Consider the following 18,872-nt stretch of genomic DNA (forward strand, 5'->3'; position numbering starts at 1 on the left):
TATAATTTATTATATTCTATCACTGACTAAACTGACGATTTTAATGTGCACTTTCAGAGAAGTTTCTACAGTGCTCAATAAATAAATAATAATAACTATTTCAGCAGTCTGCCAGTCAACAACAACACTATAGTCTAGGCTATATTCTGTATAGGCCTACATGTAGTCTAATGCAAATGTTAAACGTACGTAGCACATCAGTTCATCCCTCACACATCACTGTATTGCCTATTCTGTATGAATTGTCAACTCAACCAAGACAGTCACATTGGAATTTTGAATTGTCAACTCAACCAAGACAGTCACATTGGAATTTGTTTGTATAAAAAGCTATATTGGTATATATATTGCTGGTTATATTAGTGTATATATCAACACTACTGTAGTGTCAAGACATGCTACCCTTTCAACAACGTGCACATTGCAGTCTGAGATCACAAAAATGATCATGCTCCAACTGAATGCTTTCAGCACATGCACTTGAGAATTCTTGAAATCTACTAAAGGGGATTTTGTTAGATTCCCTAATTTGAATTGATTATTATGAAACAGACCTGTCAAAAAATAAATTGACACCTGCCATGGAGTGCATGTTTTTAGTTTATTCCTGTTCTATTTGCTTGTTTAAATATTTGTATAATCTGAAATTGCCTGTGTTGCCTTCTTGGCCAGGGCAGGGCCCACTTGAAAGGAAAGGAAAGATGGAAAAATCTGTGGTTGGCCTGGTTAAATAGGATAAAAAAAAAGAAGCAGGAAGTCTGTCAGACAAAAAAAAATCAATCGGAACTCAGTCAATGATTTATGCCAACATTGATCAGTTGAACATTAGGGGCTGAGGAAGGAGTAAAAACGCCAACAATATAATAAAATACAGTTTATCTTATTGTAGAGGAAGATCCACACACAGAAAACACATGCAGCCAGTAGGGAGGGACCTAAAAAATGAATGGAATACAAACTCTATTAAATTCTCTCTCTCTCTCTCTCTCTCTCTCTCTCTCTCTCTCTCTCTCTCTCGTTCTCTCACTATGTCTCTCTCTTCTCTCCCCCCCCCCCCCCCCCCCCCCCACTCTCTCCACTACACACAAAACTATTGCCTTCTATCACACATTGATAAATCTGGGTAGTATTCGTATAGGGTTCTGATCATCTCATCATCTCATCGAGACACATGCAAGACCATTGATACTTTTACTTAAGTAAAACAAAAAAAAAAAAAACATCTTTTCCCACCACTGCTCTCCACTATATACACACACACAACTATTAGCCTTCTTCTATCACACATTGATACATCTGGGAAGTATAGGATTCTGCTTAAAGTCTCATCGCGAAAAGACCAGCATCGTTGCGAGCGGGCGAAGAACACAGCCTACTACCTAGAGTCATGCACTGACTAGAGAGAAAGCTACACAGTCGAGGAGGAGGAGGAGGAGGAGGAGAAGGAGGGGAGGGGGCGGGGAACGAGAGGAGATTAACGTCGCCTAATTGCGTGCGTCTTCTCCGTCAGCATCCTGACGCACCTGCCCCGATTCCCTCTGATCTGAATGAACGGACGAACGAGGGGGAATCGTGTCCACACACATTACACGCAACCAAAACAGGTCGACAGACATGGATTATTGAGCAGAGGGGAGCCGTGGTGTACCAGACCTTCACTGTGTTGTTCCTGTTCCCTCCCGGTGTGTTTACCAAGTTGTTTCTTGGCCAGGACAGGACGGTTGGGACCGTTGGGACGGCGCGGCGCACCCGGCGCTCACCAAGTGATTATAGCCAAGAGTGTCTCCGTTACTCGGTTAGTACCCTGACCTGACCGGTCTTAAAGCGCTGTTTTGATTTGATTTATTTATTTATTAGATTCCCATTATAGCTTAGCTTACCGTACAGTTACAGCAGCTACTCTTCCTGGGGTCTCAACCAGCATCATCAACAACAACAACAACAGCATATTTAACATCAATATAACATTCATACAACAAACTCATCACAAATGACAGACAGTAGCCTACACAACACAAAGACACTACTCGTGTGACCTGTCTAATACATTCGATAGCTCTATAGTACAATTTAATCTTCAACATGATTTATAAATCTCTTATCTCAACCTTAAATGTCAAAATAAATATTACAGTGGGATGTAAATAGTATAGTGGGATGTGTAGCTCATATCCCCCTATGTTTCTTTTATCACTTCTTATGTGTGAACAAATACAAATGTAACTTTTTCTTAAAACTCATATAGTATTAATTACTTTCAGAAATAAAAAAAATGGTAATGAATTCCATGCCACCCATGTCGCCCATCATTGGCATTTATTAAAGACCAGACACAACAAACCCAAAATAGATTTCAAATGTATTTTTGTTCTGACTCATTGCCTCACAATACTAGCTGAACAAGGTTGTGTCTACTAGGTTGGTTCCTGGGATATTGTCAATAATGGTTGGTTGTGAGCGTAACTGTTCTGTATAGCGTATAGGCTACTACTTTGACACTTACTTACAGTATGTGGGTTTATCCTTTCTCACCTAAGGCGTGCGTTTTGTGCTCCTTTAGGGCTATAGGAAATATCCCATCCATCCCCTACTACAGCCATACATCATTCTCAATGTAGAGTTTGGGGACCCCCAGGGGTCCTTGAGGTACTAGCAGGGGGTCCCCAGATAAAGGAATAATCTGACTTTATGGGTCCTGTATCTCTGAGAGTGTACAAATGCATTTATACACTTTTGTTGTTAAATGAACAGTAAGGATTTTACAGTGTGGATTGGGGTGCCAGAGATGAAAATGGTATCAAATGGGGGCTGCTGTGGCCTAATGCATATGAGGGGTCCTTGAAATGAAAACGGTTGAGAACCACTGCCCTATGTTACACTACAAGTAGGCTATGAATGCCCTGCTGAGTGTACAAATCCAACAACAGCATTTTAGAATGATCAGGTGAGCCCATTGAAAACTGATCTCACTTATGAAATCAATGTAATGAAGAGGAGACATGCATTTAACGGAGACAGGTTAGAGTACAACTCTTGAGACTTTAGACCAATCATTATGGATTGTGCAAATTAAAGTCCTAATGTTTTATATAGGCTACTGAGAATAGATCTTACAACCTCCACACCATTGGATAGCCTTTTAGCAAACCTTTTCCTGGTTCCTTGTGAAGCAAATGACTCATTTGTTTTCCATATACAACCAACCACTATTGATGAGTGCACTAATAGTGTAGTCTTTGTGTGAACTAAAAAGTACCAAAAAGAAAACTAAGAAAAACATGCACACATTCTTACAAACTATACCTAGATTATATGTAGTCATAATGTATTAGATAAAAAAAAGAGCAATTCGAAACCTAGCTGAGACTAAGCTTGCAAAAATAAAGGTTAGATATTTTTAGGTTGTTAGATTGTGATATGCATTTTGTTTTCCCACTGTATCAGTACTGTATGTACAATAGTTATCTCAGTTGTTCAAGAAAGTGTACTATATTTTGCTGTATCATACTGTATACCTCAGTCAATCTCGCGGAAGACCATGAACACCGTCTAACCCGTCTGGCAACTTGCTGATCTTTGCCACAATCTGCCCTGTTCGGCTGTGCCCTTTATTTGTTTGACTGCATCATACGCGTATCTATTCACAAACAATTACAGTATGTGTGTTAAACATGCCCTACAACAATCCAACACATTTCTTCAATGAATATTAGCCATTAGCTTAGTCACAAATGAAACAATCACTGTACATAAATTCACTTGTGTGGGTACTACTGTACTGCATGTCTATCTACTGTAATGCATGCATTTGATTGCACGTATATCTGTGAGTGTGATTGCTATACTTGCTATATACAGTATTTAGCCTACATGTCCACGTGTTTCATGTATAGACATACTATGTCAATACAAAGTGAGCACAGACACCCAGCAGCAATGAAACAGAAGAGGAATTTGAGGCTGCCTGCATTCTGTAGCCCCCCCCCCCCCCCATGCCTTACTAATTCATGATGTTATTCTTAGATCGGGCTACATTTTTAATGCTGCATATTTGTCAAGTTTAATACTGGGCGAAAACTCAGGGTGTGTCTGTTGTCGTCATTGTTGTACAACAGTCTCACGTTTACTCCATCCCAGCAACTGCATGCATACAGTCCTGTCTGTACACATACACTCTTGCACATACAAACAGGTAACCGGAACACTCGCCCCAAAACACACTCGCCCCCATTTTTTGACCCCCCCAGCGGTTCTTGTATATTCTTGTATTTGTTTTACTGAGGATAAGCCAAGGTTAGGAATAAATTTAGGTTTAGGCATAGTTTTACTGGGGTTACGTTTAGGAATAAGGTTAGGTTTAGGCATAGTTTTACTGAGGTTACGTTTAGGAATAAGGTTAGGTTTAGGCATAGTTTTACTGAGGTTACGTTTAGCAATAACGTTAGGTTTAGGCATAGTTTTACTGAGGTTACATTTAGGAATAACGTTAGGTTTAGGCATAGTTTTACTGAGGTTACATTTAGGAATAAGGTTAGGTTTAGGCATAGTTTTACTGAGCTTACGTTTAGGAATAAGGTTAGGTTTAGGCATAGTTTTAATGAGGTTAGGTTTAGGAATACCTGGTGGATTTGACCCGGGCGAGCGTGTTTTGGGGCGAGCGTTGTATTCATATACAAACATACACACACATATGGACATGTGTGTAAGCACACATGCACACAATGGGTGTTATTGAACATGGTTTCAACACACATTTGACCCATTCACACCACAGTATGCATGGTCACAGGGAAGTCCTGTGTCACTGCCATCATGGTTAGAAATGAACTAGGGCTCTAAGCAATATGTCCACATTTATTTCAGTAGCCTATAAAGGGCTTCCCATTAGTCCGATGGCCCCTTATTCCGACGTCCCAATAGTCCAAAAAATTAGCTTAGTTATAATGCGTGGCATCTGGACCAATGATATTTTGGAAAAATGGGCTGATGGAATAATGGCATGGCACCAACATTTAGTCTGAGTAAAGCTTCTGTGGACTAATGCATCATGATCTACACTCCACCTCATGAAACCACACAAGCAACCTGTTTTTTCCGGTATCTCTAGAGGGATCATAGCTGCTGTAATTGATCCAAGTCAAGTCAGTTGATTGGCAGGTGAAAGCTGTTGCACATAAATATATAAATAAATATACAAATATGAGAACAAACTCAAGACAAGCATTGGTTGAGCGAACAATTAACAATTAATGGAGCCTGTCCAGACGGAGCCACGGAGGTGCATTAGCCAGTTTAACATGTTAGCCTAACTTAAAATGTGGGGGCAAAAGATGCCCCTGTTCCATTGTTGTTTTATTCGTAACACTTGATACATTGTTTTGTTCTATCTAGTTTTATGGATGGATTGTTGTCTTACTGTTATATTTGTTTATATGACAGAAAACAGCCATGATTGAGTCATTATTGCAATGCCCTGACAATCTAATCCAGCGGGTATAAATTGCCCCTTGGATTTGATTAGTATATTTCTTACACTGGTGGCAAGACCTGGGTCTGCATTTTGAAAGCTTGCCTGTGTTAAGTGCCGTTGACGCCATTCTAGTGCAGAATGCCCCAATGACAATTCTTCTTTGGTCGTTGCAGCATTCTTACTGTAGGAGTAACGTAATTAAAAGGACCCAGAGGTGCAGATTTCAGTAAGCGCATGTTTTGGTTAGTTCTAAAAGGTCAAGCATTATCTGCTTGCCCATATACAGTAGACAACAAAACAGTTCATGAATCATTTTAATGTGTACCAGAGGCTATGTGTTGTGCCTTTTGTCTTTGCACTGACAATTGCCTTTTAAATTCTCAGTGAATCCAATCTGAACATTATTTAACATTTGAATCAGCATTTTGTGAGCCTTATCAACATTTAAAATGTGTTTGTCTTCTCGGTCACCAGAATAGCAAGTAGGAGGAGTTATTTATTTTGTGATTAAATAACTACTGTAGTCAGTACTGTCTGAGCTTATACCCATTTGCATCCACAATACACTAAAAGTTGTGACAGTTAGATTCTATCCGCAGACTCCGCACTACTTAGCCGGTGAGACTGTTGAGACAGTCTCAACTAAAAGTTTAGAAAGTTGATTCTGTCCGCAGACTCCGCACTACTTAGCCGTTCGCCTGTTTTACTCAATATTTATGAGTCAGGCATCCTCTGAGTATATGCTCTTGAACATGATGTTCAGCATACCATCAAAATTACTGTAGTATTTTGTTGTATACCACATCATATTTCAACTGCATTTTATTACTGTCTAATTAACTTAAGGCTTGACAATGAATACCAGAACTACAAGCAGTGACGCAAGCAAAATTTGTAATTCGGTATATAACACTAGCTAAATGTGTATGCAAGTGCGTGCGCATGCCACACACGTGCTCACACACACGCGCGCGAACACACACACACACACACACACACACACACACACACACACACACACACACACACACACACACACACACACACACACACACACACACACACACACACACACACAGTCACTACAAGGTCTCTGGGAGATTTCATGGATAATTTACATCCTGGTACTCCATATCATGTCTTATTAATCCACATGACTGTGTTTACAAGAGGACTAATGTCAGACTGACACATGGTTTACAATGTGTGTCACATGACTTGACACAATGGTCAGTGTGACTGTACACAGCACACACATCATCAGTGTGACTCCACACAACAACAACAACACACACAGACACACATCATCAATGTGACTGTACTGTATCATCCAGTGTCAGTCAATTAGGCATTACAGAGAAATGTCCCTGGGTCATTAGGTCATGGGGAGTGTGTGTGTGTGTGTGTGTGTGTGTGTGTGTGTGTGTGTGTGTGTGTGTGTGTGTGTGTGTGTGTGTGTGTGTGTGTGAGACGGAGAGAGTGAGATTGTGTTGAGGAGAGTAGCTAATTGGATTGAATCCCCTGTCTCCTGCCCACAGAAGATCTAACAAATAATCCTAGCAAGTAGGAGAGACGGGGGGAGGGGAGAGATATAGATTAGAAGGATGATAGTAAGTATAGTTGTGTTTCCACTGAAATACCAGTACATTGCTGGGTAAATCATGAACACAAATTGCCAGCATTACACTGTGGGACAACCATTCCCACAATGCCCTCCTTAATATTTAAGTATTTGTGACTGTTTCCACATTAGATGAATATAACGGGTAGAGTACTTAATGATTGCGTAAGACGTGTCTATAAGCACGTGAGACTAGGAATTAGGGTATGATAAAATATGTATTTGGTACAACTAAACAACAAATATCTGCAGTCTGGGAGACCGTCTAATTTAACTCTTGCTCTCTCCCTCTCTCTCTCTTTCTTTCTCTCTCCCTCTCTCTCTCTTTTATTTCCGGCACCTCACTGGTTGAGCACTAGCTGTTCTGCCAAGGTAGACAAGGTACAACATTAAATATAACAGTAAATTGCAGGTATTACAAGGAAGTGGGAATGCAATCAATCAAAAAAAAACAACAATCAAAAACAACAGATCATAATAACTTACACAGAGAACTTAGCAAAGGCCAGTCTGAACAGATGAGTCTTTAGTAGTTTAGTTGATATTTAGCCCTGCTCTGATTGCTGATTGACTGGTTGGTTGGTCAGCCCGTCCATTCTGAATGGCTTGTTGAAACAAGAAAGTGACAGGGTTGTCTTAATTAAGCCTAGTTCAGATCTCTTCAGATTCATGACGAGATGGAATGCTTTTAGAACGTTTCAGAGTAAAGTCGCCGTAGTCTGAATTATCCTGAGACAGTCGGCTGATGCCGGCTGATTGAGTCGCAGGAGATTCAACTTGTCCAATCGCCATCAACATGTTCCAACGCATTTCTGATCCCACAAACGCATTGCATTAACATGTCCCCCCCTCTCTCTCTCACACACACATACGTACACACCTTCATCTCTTTTTTTTACTGCCCCCCTGCCTGTGAGAGAGAGAGAGAAAAAGAGAGCAAGCAAACGAGAGATAGGAAGGGAGAGCATATAGCCATTTAATATTTGTCTATAAGATTATAGTATAGCCTACATTATAATAATATATAGCCTTCCATATAAAATGATATGCAGACGTGCTATGGAAACGGTAAATGATCTCTGCTTTATGTGACCTTGTGTTTTAGAATGTTGCAAACCACAGTTTTGTGGATTCTGTTGCAAGTGGTTGCAAGTGGTTGCAAGTTTAAATTGCTCGTCACGAGCCGAGTTGAGTTCAGTGAGTTCTGAAGAGTCCTGGTTCTGGACTAGGCTTAATTTCACAGTTTGTGTGTTAATTAACACCCATGACATGTGACATTGGTTAATTATCACCCATAAGATCGTGCACACACATGTACAGTAAGTGCCCAGGTGAAGGACAAACAACAGAAAGAAGAATAAGGTCAACACTAAATGGAAGCAAGACCAAATAACTACACTTTAAAAACAAGCCCAAAAAAACACAACCCGCAACTAGCAATAAAGCAAGTTTACAGAAAAACAAACCCAAAGTCGCTTATAATAAGTAGACATAGCAACACTGGTGTGATCGAAACATTGAAGCAATAAACAAACAGTGGAGCTAATTATTACCAGTGGGCAGACCTTAATTCTTATTTTAATTAACACCCATGACATTGGTGTTAATTAATATTATGAGGTTTTCATAATAATGGAACCTTTAACCACTATCTACTTAGTTGACTGGGGTCCCCAAGGGCACTATTCACACGCGCGTGAGCGTGTGCGCGCGCGCACACACACACACACACACACACACACACACACACACAACTACCCACAGACATTAGACACGCATGCACACACTTATGTCTTACTATATACAGTACTGTACCTTTCTGAGGATGTCAAAACTATTCTCTCATTAAAAACGCCATATTTACCAAGTATATCCCTAACCTATATTTACTCTATCCTAATCCTAATATCCTAACACTATTTTGCAATATGCCATGCAATTTGCACTATTTTTCCTGCACTATTTACAACAGCTTTATTACCCTTTGGTCATAGGGACCTGGGGGCATATTCCAGAAAACTGGAACTCCAATCGTATTTCTTTAGTAACCATGGTGATAATATCAAAGAAAATAGCCATTGCAGAACAACAGTCCTTAAGTTATTTCTCTATCCTAACTGTAGATAAGAGAATTGTATTTCAGAACAAGCATTCTAAAATTTCACATATAAAGTCCTAAAGATAACCCTGTTGGTGTCCTAACTGTCACATTCTAACATAAGCAGCATTCGAAGGCAAAATACTGTTGACTTGATAACTTTGACTAGTTATTGTAATGGCTGCTAGAGCTAAAGCTTTGTAAATAATATTAGCAAGAAGTTAGAACAAAGACAACCATGCTTTTTTCACAACTTTTAAATGTCTAGTATTTGAAAATAATGGTTTTATAGAAACATTTTACTGCAAAATTAATTTATTTGGTTGATATTTGGGTCGAAAACCGAAAATGTACCCTTTTTCAAAAGTTACAGTGTCTGCCTTATCACATGTATCAGGATAAGGCCCGTGCAATAGGGCAAGTGGAAGCTGGTGTTCCGTTATGCAGAGTGGCAGCATTATTTGGTGTCAGCCCTGGTACCATTTCCAAACTTAGGACTTGTGAGACTGGTGAAGTCAAAGGAAGATAACAACCCAAGAAGACCGGTTCCTCACCCTTGCTTCATTGAGGAACCATAGGTTTTCTTCCAGAGATTTACAGGCACGATTTGTACAACGGTCACACACCTGTGACTGGCACACACCTGCCTGCAAATGGTACCAGAGCTGACACCAAAATCGCTCAAAAGCGATTACCAACAGAAGCATATTGGGGGATTTTGGCAAATTCTTTGAGGGTTGAGTGTTGCTCATTCCACAAATGCCCGATCCTTACAAGCTGTACCTCGTTGTAAAGGTGACTAATCAAAAAAATGATATAAAAAACATTACCAATTGGTATTATTGAAGGGGAGAAATAATCGACCGAAGTTAAGTTTCCGAACTTTTTGTCGGCCGTTTATATACCAAAGACTGTTATTATTACAATATTTGACTATTCACATCACCCTATGTCACCAGCCCTTAAATGGCTTCACTAGAGTTACCTTACCAGGTAACTGCAGTCAGCAGTTAAACAGACAAATAATACTATGTGGCCCTATTGGTGTAAATATGTGAAGGACACACAAACCATAGAATAAGGCAAAAACTAGATTGACTTGATGTATTTATTGTGAAAAATAAATTATGTTTCTTTATCGCCGCATAATAATGACCTTCTGTGTTAATGTACTCATGACACAAACAACATTACTGTATATATTTTGGGGTGAATTAATCACACAGGAAAAAGAAAAGAGCTCTCCGTGGGTCAGGACCTTAAAAGTCAAGCCAAACGATTAAAAATAAAGATGCCTTAAAATACTTGTTGTCGGCTCTAAATATTGGCACTGGATCTCTGAATGAGTAAACATGCTGTATGTACAGTTTATCAAATATAAATGCACGTTGAATATATTATGAATGAATATACATCTATTGGCACATATCTCAATGAACTTATGTACAGTCTATCAACAATGAGTATGCTGTATGGGTGGATATGTCTACATTTCACATTTAATGCATACTGTAGTGTTTTTTGGCAGTGGCATCAACGTTCAGTTGGGGCAGTTGAGAGGCAGCCAGGCATGTCTGAGGTGGTTAACATACCTCAACTCATCCAGTGCATTACGCTGAACCCCATTCTCATTCTTCTTGTGGCCATGCAAAAGGAGTGCATAACGTCTGGCTACAGGAAATGACTCCTTTCAATGACCTTGAGGAAGGCGTTCTCGGTAGAGCCTTTTCACTGCTACCGGGATTAAGGGAAAAACTCAATTGTGTTTCATTGTTTTTGACGAATATGACCACCCAAACTCCATCAAGGAATAAGAGAGTCAAAGATGTGGAGTGAATGGAGATGCAGCAGGACCAACAAAAGTACCAGTACCAGTAGGAGGTAATTGACAAGCAGCAGCAACAACGCTGCACCTTTTGCTTCTGTGTCCGGTTCATGTAGAATCACCGTGGAAGAGAAGATCATCTTGGCCAGAGGTTTTGGAGATGTGTAAGAAACCAAAACCATGGAAAAGGACAGTGTGAAGAGCCTAGTTGATTTGATGAGTGATCAAGAAGAGGTGTACGTACAACAGGATAATGCTACATGCCATCCACCTAGCCAAGAGACACACAAGTCATCATCAAGTGGGATGGCACTGACGTCCTTGTGTTGCTCTTGTATTACGCAATTTGCAGCTTCGACTCTAAGGCACAAAGGCCATACTGTTCAAGCAAAGAGAGGTTTGTGCTAATCAATACAATCTACAAAAAAAACTGGGGAAAGCTTTGTTCCAGTGCAGTGCTTTCCAACTTGCCATGCCCCGATGGACTGTGATAAAATAAAACAACAGTTCTTTCTTTTCTTTTGCTTTCACTAAATTTCAGAAGCACTTGGAGGAACTTTGTTCGGACAACACATCTCCTGGAGTCATTGCCTGTAGCTAAACGCAATGCACCCATTTCGCATGGCCATAAGAAGAATGAGAAAAGGGTTCAGTGTAGTGTACCACTCTGCAAGAGTTGAGTGCACTGTCAACCACCTTAGCCATGCCTGCCTCTCATCTGCCCCAGGATTCATTAGGCAGCAATGCATGTACTAAGAGCAATGTACCAAACTGCAGTTTGGCAGCAGCACCACAAGAAGAGTGAGATCTACACATCTACTGCTAAGGACAAATGCAGGCGACAGAATTAATGTTCTTGTCGTGCAGCTGCATGGCTTGCCATGAATTGATTTATGTTCCTGTGACTTTCTAGAATTGAAGTTCCCTAAGAATTGTGGATGAAGAGACAGCATAGTTGCACCCTAGAACTTAAAATGTTGGGTCACACTGTACATCTATAATATGGCTGTTGTATAATTGATTATTCCTTTGGGATCCAATTAATTGATTTTTCCAATACATTCAGTCAAATTTGTCAGTTAAAACTTTTGGAAAATGTCAGTTTTTGGCTCGTATTATAATCACACAGTATTGTTAGTGTTATATTCAAATAAAACCCTAAAATAGAGTCTGTTTCAAATTATAGACATTTACTTTGTCTAATTACTTATTATCTAATGACGTTTTCTTTTCCATTCTATTAACACCCTCAGAATAAGGTCAATTTCTTTCTAGTTTTACAATCCTCATGGGGACTTTTGGTTCCCACACACACACACACACACACACACACACACAGAGGATCTACTGCAGGTCAAAAAGCATTCTTTATGTGTGTAGATTAGAAGTTCCTCACATTCTTGAAAATAGGGCATGAGTGGTTAAATTGCTTTGCATAGTGTTTGCCCTGTAGGACCAATGCCAATACAGTGTCAGTCATATTTCTAAAGTTGACTGGCTACGCCTGTTTGCGATCAACGTACTATCTTACAATATCTGCAGGAAACCACATCCATGTGGTGCTTCAGTCAGCTTCCTTGCTCACATTTCATTCTCTTGCCTTCTCTTTTCTCGCTCAACCTCTCTTCCTGTGTTCCTGTGTCCGTATGCCTGTTAGGAAGTAGCTGTTGGTAGAGTGAAGTGGCTGCATTATCTAGCTACATTATTGATGCAGACTGCACTCTAACGCACTCTAACACACACACACACACACACACACACACGCACGCACACACGCACACACACACACACACACGCGCGCGCACACACGCACACACACACACACACACACTGAGAGCACACACATAAACATACACAACCTCTGGGAATTTAAGCAAAACATACTTGAAAGAAGCAAAACGAATTTGAGTTGCATGTATCTAAATGTGTTTCTCAATGTGTGGGTAGGAGAGGGAGAGAGAGAGAGAGAGAGAGAGAGAGAGAGAGAGAGAGAGAGAGAGAGAGAGAGAACATGACCATGTGTGTAAAATGTTCCTTTGTGTGTGCGAGAGGTATCAGCTGATCATGAAACCTACTGCCATCTCTGCTTTTTAGAAAAGTTGACCAAATAATCAGGCTTGATGATAATTGAAAATACATTGATCAAGACAAATTAGTCTTAAAGCAAGTGATGGACATCAAGAGAGTTAGGGAACTGAGACAAACTGAATAAGGGGTTGTGTGTGTGTGTGGGGGGATTCTCGGCAGCGTTCCATTCTTAGGGCTTTGTAAGGGCGTCATTAAATATGGATGGTGTTTGGAGCAGAGCAGGGGCGAGTGGGGCACCACAAACTGCAGCACAGAACGCTATATGTCTGTCTGTCCCTTTTCCTCTCCACAGTTGTCTCCTGTCTCCATCCACGTGGATGTTTCTCTCCCCCATCCTGTCTCTCTCGCCATTCTCTCCATTTCCATCATGTAATCTCTTTGCTGTTGACCACACTCGTGTGTTCCTCCCTGCTTGCTCCCTCATTTTTCTCATGTCTTCTTTTTGGGGTTGTCGTTTCTTTTCAGAACAAAAAGCTCTGTATAGTGCATTCTGAAATGAATTGTCAGTCACCCATTTCCTCTCCTTCCCTCTCAAACCACTTTGCCTCTCTCTTTCACTCCTTCTGGTCTTTCTCTCGCTGTAATGATAGCTGACTCCTTTGATTAAAAGAACGAATAGGGGAAGGCTCCCCTCCCTTGTTCAACCTCTTTCATAATATCTATCCCTCCCTTTCAGATGAAAAACATGTGCACTGCATGCCATGGTAAAAGGTGAACAATATGCTGATGATACCACGCATGCTCCATCTGTCTGCCTGTGTGGCTGGGTAGCTAGCTAGCAAGCTAGCAGCATTTAACTGCATATGCCTTTTTTTCTGTCTACTTGTTTGCTTAACTGCCTGTGGTTATTTGAATTGGTTGGTTATAATTCTTGCTTGACCGCTGTGCATTTTTGTTTGAGATTCATAGCAAGCATTAGAGGATAGCTTATAAATGTACTATACCATACGATGCAGCCAATAATCTGTTAAAAATCCTGCACATTTTTGTACTCGTATAAATAAAGGGCTATTCAAGATTCATGACTGTTACATCTTATATACGGGTACACAAAAGTACAATTAGTTGGTTTTGGTTCATCAACATTCTAGCAGCAATAGCAAAGAAATAATAAAGAATAGCACCAATAGGACAAAAAAAACAAATATGTACTGTACATTGTTCATAGCACAAAGAATGTAATTTGGTCATACATTGGCCATAGCACACTCTGAGGTGCTTGAAGGTGCTGTGTGCATGCATGCGTACACCGTGCAGTATGCAGGTATAATTACACGTATCTATATATGTATGTACATAGCATTGTGGGCATATGTAGCAAAGGAGCCAACCCCCCCTTGCCAAGGGGGGATTTCATCTTGGCGTAAGCGGCAGATGTTTGGCTTTAACCCTGGCCTAGCCAAATGTGGGAACTCAGTGTTTTAATCTTGGGTGTTACATTGGTGCCATGACCATATTTTCGCCTGGGGGCGGGGGGGGCGGGGTTAGTGAAGGTAGCAGAGTAGCCTGAGCAAAAAAAAAGTGTCATGTCCCCCCAAGGGGGGATTCCCTCTTAGTCTTGACGTAAGCGGCAGATGTTTGGCTTTAACGCTTGCTCCATGGGAGGAACCTTGTGTTTGAATCTCGGGTGTTATATTACACATATTTCTACTTCTGATTTTATGACATAGACATACTATACTGTAACATAATCCCGCCTAACTGACTGTTACTTCCTGCATTGTGTGTGTGTGTGTGTGTGTGTGTGTGTGTGTGTGTGTGTGTGTGTGTGTGTCACCAGGCCATGGAGAGGCATCATGCTGGTCTTCATCAGCAGAGCGCTGAATGGAGAGACAGCAGAGTGGGAGTGTAACCGGCACCTGCATGGAGCCCTGATACACAGGGCAGAGAACAGGTACAAGTCTTTGTGTTTGTGTCTGAATGAGTGCATGTGAGGGGATTTATGCAGAGAAAGAGAAAACACATGATTCTACATGTCTCCTAAATCTCAGCTTTCTGAAAAACGTATGTTTCTATATCAGTGGTGCTCAATCTTTTTCATGTCAAGGACCCCCAAAATGATATGTATTTGGCCGCGGACCCCCATCAAAATATCTTGTTCCAGGGACCCCCCAGAAGCAAAGATTTTAGTTAAAAATGTTCGCTTTAAAAATATACATATTCAAAGATTTGCACACATTTTCACGATTTTTCAAAAATAGCAGATCTACAAGCTCGTAGCGCGGCACTCGGTGCCGCGCTATGAGCTTGTATATCTGCTATTTTTGAATAGCCAAAAGTGTAAAATAATGCTTTTTAGCTCAAATCTAAAAATTACACAGTTCCAGGTCTTAAAGGGTTAAAGAGAGAGAGAGAGAGAGAGAGAGAGAGAGAGAGAGAGAAGGATGGATTAATAGATAAAATATGATGAGAGATTGAAAGGCATTTGTTGACAGACATTTGTCTTGTAAGTATAAAACAGCCTTTAATCTGGCTCAGCAGGAGTGACGTGCTAACTCCCAGACACAAACACACGTTCTAATCCTATTATTCTGGCGTGAGTGTGCGGGCATGCTTATTCACACATTAGCGTGTGCATGCGCTTCAGAGTACGGTGCAATACTGCAATAGTTGTGACGTTCTTACTGATCCTATACTCTGATACACTTCCTCAGATCGAGTTACAGCCCACTTTTTTTCATACAAAACACGCCTATCTCCAACGGACTCCTCTGCCACTTGTGTCTTCCCCTACACATGTCATGATGATATAATAAGCGATTATTGCTTTCACGTCTTTCACCCTGCTCAGTCTATTTCAGGGAAAGAGCAAATGTTCCAAATATTTTGTGCCCTTGTGAATACTGTGAAGTGTTCGTAATGGAAAGATCCATAATAGAGGGAGTATGGGGAGGTGGTGTGTGTGTGTGTGTGTGGGGGGGGGGTTACTTGATGTGTTGCCAGATGAAAAAATGACAAAGTGAATGAGTGAACAAGAGTGCTTGAGTGTAAATGGTGCTGCAGCCCCATTAGCGTGTGTGTGTGTGTGTGTGTGTGTGTGTGTGTGTGTGTGTGTGTGTGTGTGTGTGTGTGTGTGTGTGTGTGTGCCGTGTGCCGTGTGTGTGTGGGGCACAAAAGGGACACAGACAGACGGGTACCATGGGTATTGCATAACCGGGTGGGGCATGCATTCCCATTTTGCATAATTCTCGATTAGATTGGTCTATTAATAATAATAATAATAATAATGATATTAACCACATGAGAAGTAGGCTACTCACTGAAGCCTGTGGGGTGTACCACAACACTTTGTCAAAAGAACCCCAACATAGTACGTCTATCCATCATGTAGCTCACAGCAGCACCGTTGAGGACCGAGTAGTAACTGCAGTCAATCATGGGACACTAGTGCTACTTTGCCTATAAAGTCAATCAAAAGCACTTACTGTAGGACATTCAAAAGGGAAATATGATTTTGGGTTTTGAGTGGATTGGATTGGATTTATTATTATATTATATTGAAAGGGTTGTTTTATTTTCGATGTACAACATCAGAAATGAAACTGCATGCTACAGTATGCTTAATATTCAGAGCCTATATTACAGTTCAAAAGAGGGCATGGCTAATGAATATTATACTTTTTTTCTTCTTATTGTATTGTTGAAGTGCAAGACTTCACTGCCTATAACTGTATTGTATGCATATAAGGGTCAAGTGTGTTTATTGAAACAGTAAACACTTGACCGTTATACCATGGCCACGGTTACTTGATTCTGATTTGCTGGAGGGTGTGCAATATTTATAACTGCACACCTTTGACGTAGCGGCCTCATCACCGCTATACAATGATACACATAATTCAAGGTCCAAGGTTCTTTATTGTTAAATCTTGTGTACAGTTACAGGCACAAGAGTATACATTATTTTTGTTAAATGACACTTGTACTCTAATAAAGGTTATTTAAGTTAACATTGCCTACAAGCTACAGTATCCTTTAAATGGATTTCAGGATCACTTTCAACATTTTGGGGGAACTTATGTGTGTAAAAGATGTGATTATTGTCAGCTGACTAACTCAGTTGGTGGGTTGTTACTAAAGCAATAAGCCCCAAGAGGCCATGGTTTACAGTGATTTTAGAACAGCTAAGGGGCGTTGTTAGGCACAATGCGGAGCGGAGCTCGATTTTACAATGGGACCCAGCATATCAGAACCAAAATGGAACCTTCCATTTTATAATACAGCTGGAGTAAGGTAACATTTATTCCAAGGTTGGCACGGATATAGTGCCAAATATAAAAGATTTACATGTATTTCTGTGGTGCATAAAAGTTTCTATATAAAATAATATTGCTTCAACCTATTAATACAATACTAGTAATATTTTACTATAGCTGGTTAGTGGCCAACTCCGAGCCATGTGTGGTTATTGAAAAATACTGCACACATCATGCATTGTTTTTTGACAACTGCACGGCTCATCATTAATTATCCCTTACATAGCTCTTCTGTGATACGTTAATGCATGTACCTGTCCTGAAACACTTGTTAGGTCACCATGCTGCCATCCATGACGGGCTAATGGTTCTGTTCTACATCCCAGCAAACCCTCTGGCTCCGTGCCACTGCAACCTGAGAACCAGAGATGAGAGAGGGAGGCAAATGGAAACAGGGAGATATGAGAAGGGGCGGGGGGGAGGGGGGGTAGGGGGTAGTGAGAGTAGGGGATGAGACAGAAGAGAGAAAAGTCAAGAGAGAGAAGAGAATAGAAGGGTCACCATGGGTAGAATGTAGGAGAAATATAGAGAATGAAGGCGAGAGAGGAGTGGAGAGATATGTTGACAGATGGAGGGATAAAGTGCTTGTGACACAAGGTACCCCTGGAGACATCACTGTCTGGCTGTATCATCCCCCCCTCCTGTTAGCTCCACCCACCCCGAACACACGCACACGCACACGCACACGCACACACACACACAAACATTTCGTTCATGTTCACGGCAATGATTCGTTCACGTTCAACGTTCAGTAACGCTATTGTAGTAAAAAAACACTTGTTGCGGGAGCATTATTATTACGTCACGTGTACAGCCTGCCCTCCCGTCCTGTGTGCGGGGGGAGGTTATGGGGGGCATGAACGAAAGCGTGAACGTAACAACAGTTTCAGGAAGTGAACGATTTTGTTCCCGTTCATGGCAATGAACTAGTTCCTTTGAACGAATCGATCATGAACGACCCATCACTACATAACACTCAACATTTGCTGCTACTCTCTTCTGCCCCTTCTCCATCTCTGCTTCTCCTCCTTTATTCTCCTCCTGGCTGCTGCTCCCCACTGTGGCTCCACCCACCCACTCCCTTGTTCCTCTAATGGACGGTGTTAAATGCCCATCATCACTAATGTCCATCTGAAGGACCTTCAACTTCCTGCAGCTGCTCACTGTGGGAGGACGCCTGCTACATCCACTCATTCATTTTGTCATCCATCCATCCATCCATCCATCTACAGCAGTGTTTCACCGGTGGGCCATGAGGATATTGCAAGTCGGCCCCCAAATAATTGACAAACACTACGATTTTAATGACAATATATTCATTGATATAAAAAAAGAAAAGGCATAAAAAGATTCCCATAATAGAGAGAGTATGGGGAGGTGGTGTGTGTGTGTGTGTGTGTGTGTGGGGGGGGGGGGGGGGGGGGGGAGGGTTACTCGATGTGTTGCCAGATGAAAAAATGACAAAGTGAATGAGTGAACAAGAGTGCTTGAGTGTCAAGTCAATGGTGCTGCAG

General features: G+C 41.1%; 1 protein-coding gene across 1 annotated transcript in view; it reads left to right on the top strand.

Annotated features, from left to right (window-relative positions):
* Positions 1–1,562: 1,562 nt before the first annotated feature.
* frmpd1a (FERM and PDZ domain containing 1a) overlaps positions 1,563–18,872 on the top strand; it is a 48,370-nt gene continuing 31,060 nt past the window's right edge. Inside the window, exons 1-2 of the mRNA XM_084078640.1 lie at positions 1,563–1,795; positions 14,883–14,996. The gene's annotated coding sequence lies outside the window, so the exon portion shown is untranslated. The remainder of the gene's footprint in view (positions 1,796–14,882; positions 14,997–18,872) is intronic.

The sequence above is a fragment of the Gymnoscopelus microlampas genome, assembly GCF_963454915.1.
Source record: "Gymnoscopelus microlampas genome assembly, chromosome: 2".
NCBI lineage: Eukaryota > Metazoa > Chordata > Actinopteri > Myctophiformes > Myctophidae > Gymnoscopelus > Gymnoscopelus microlampas.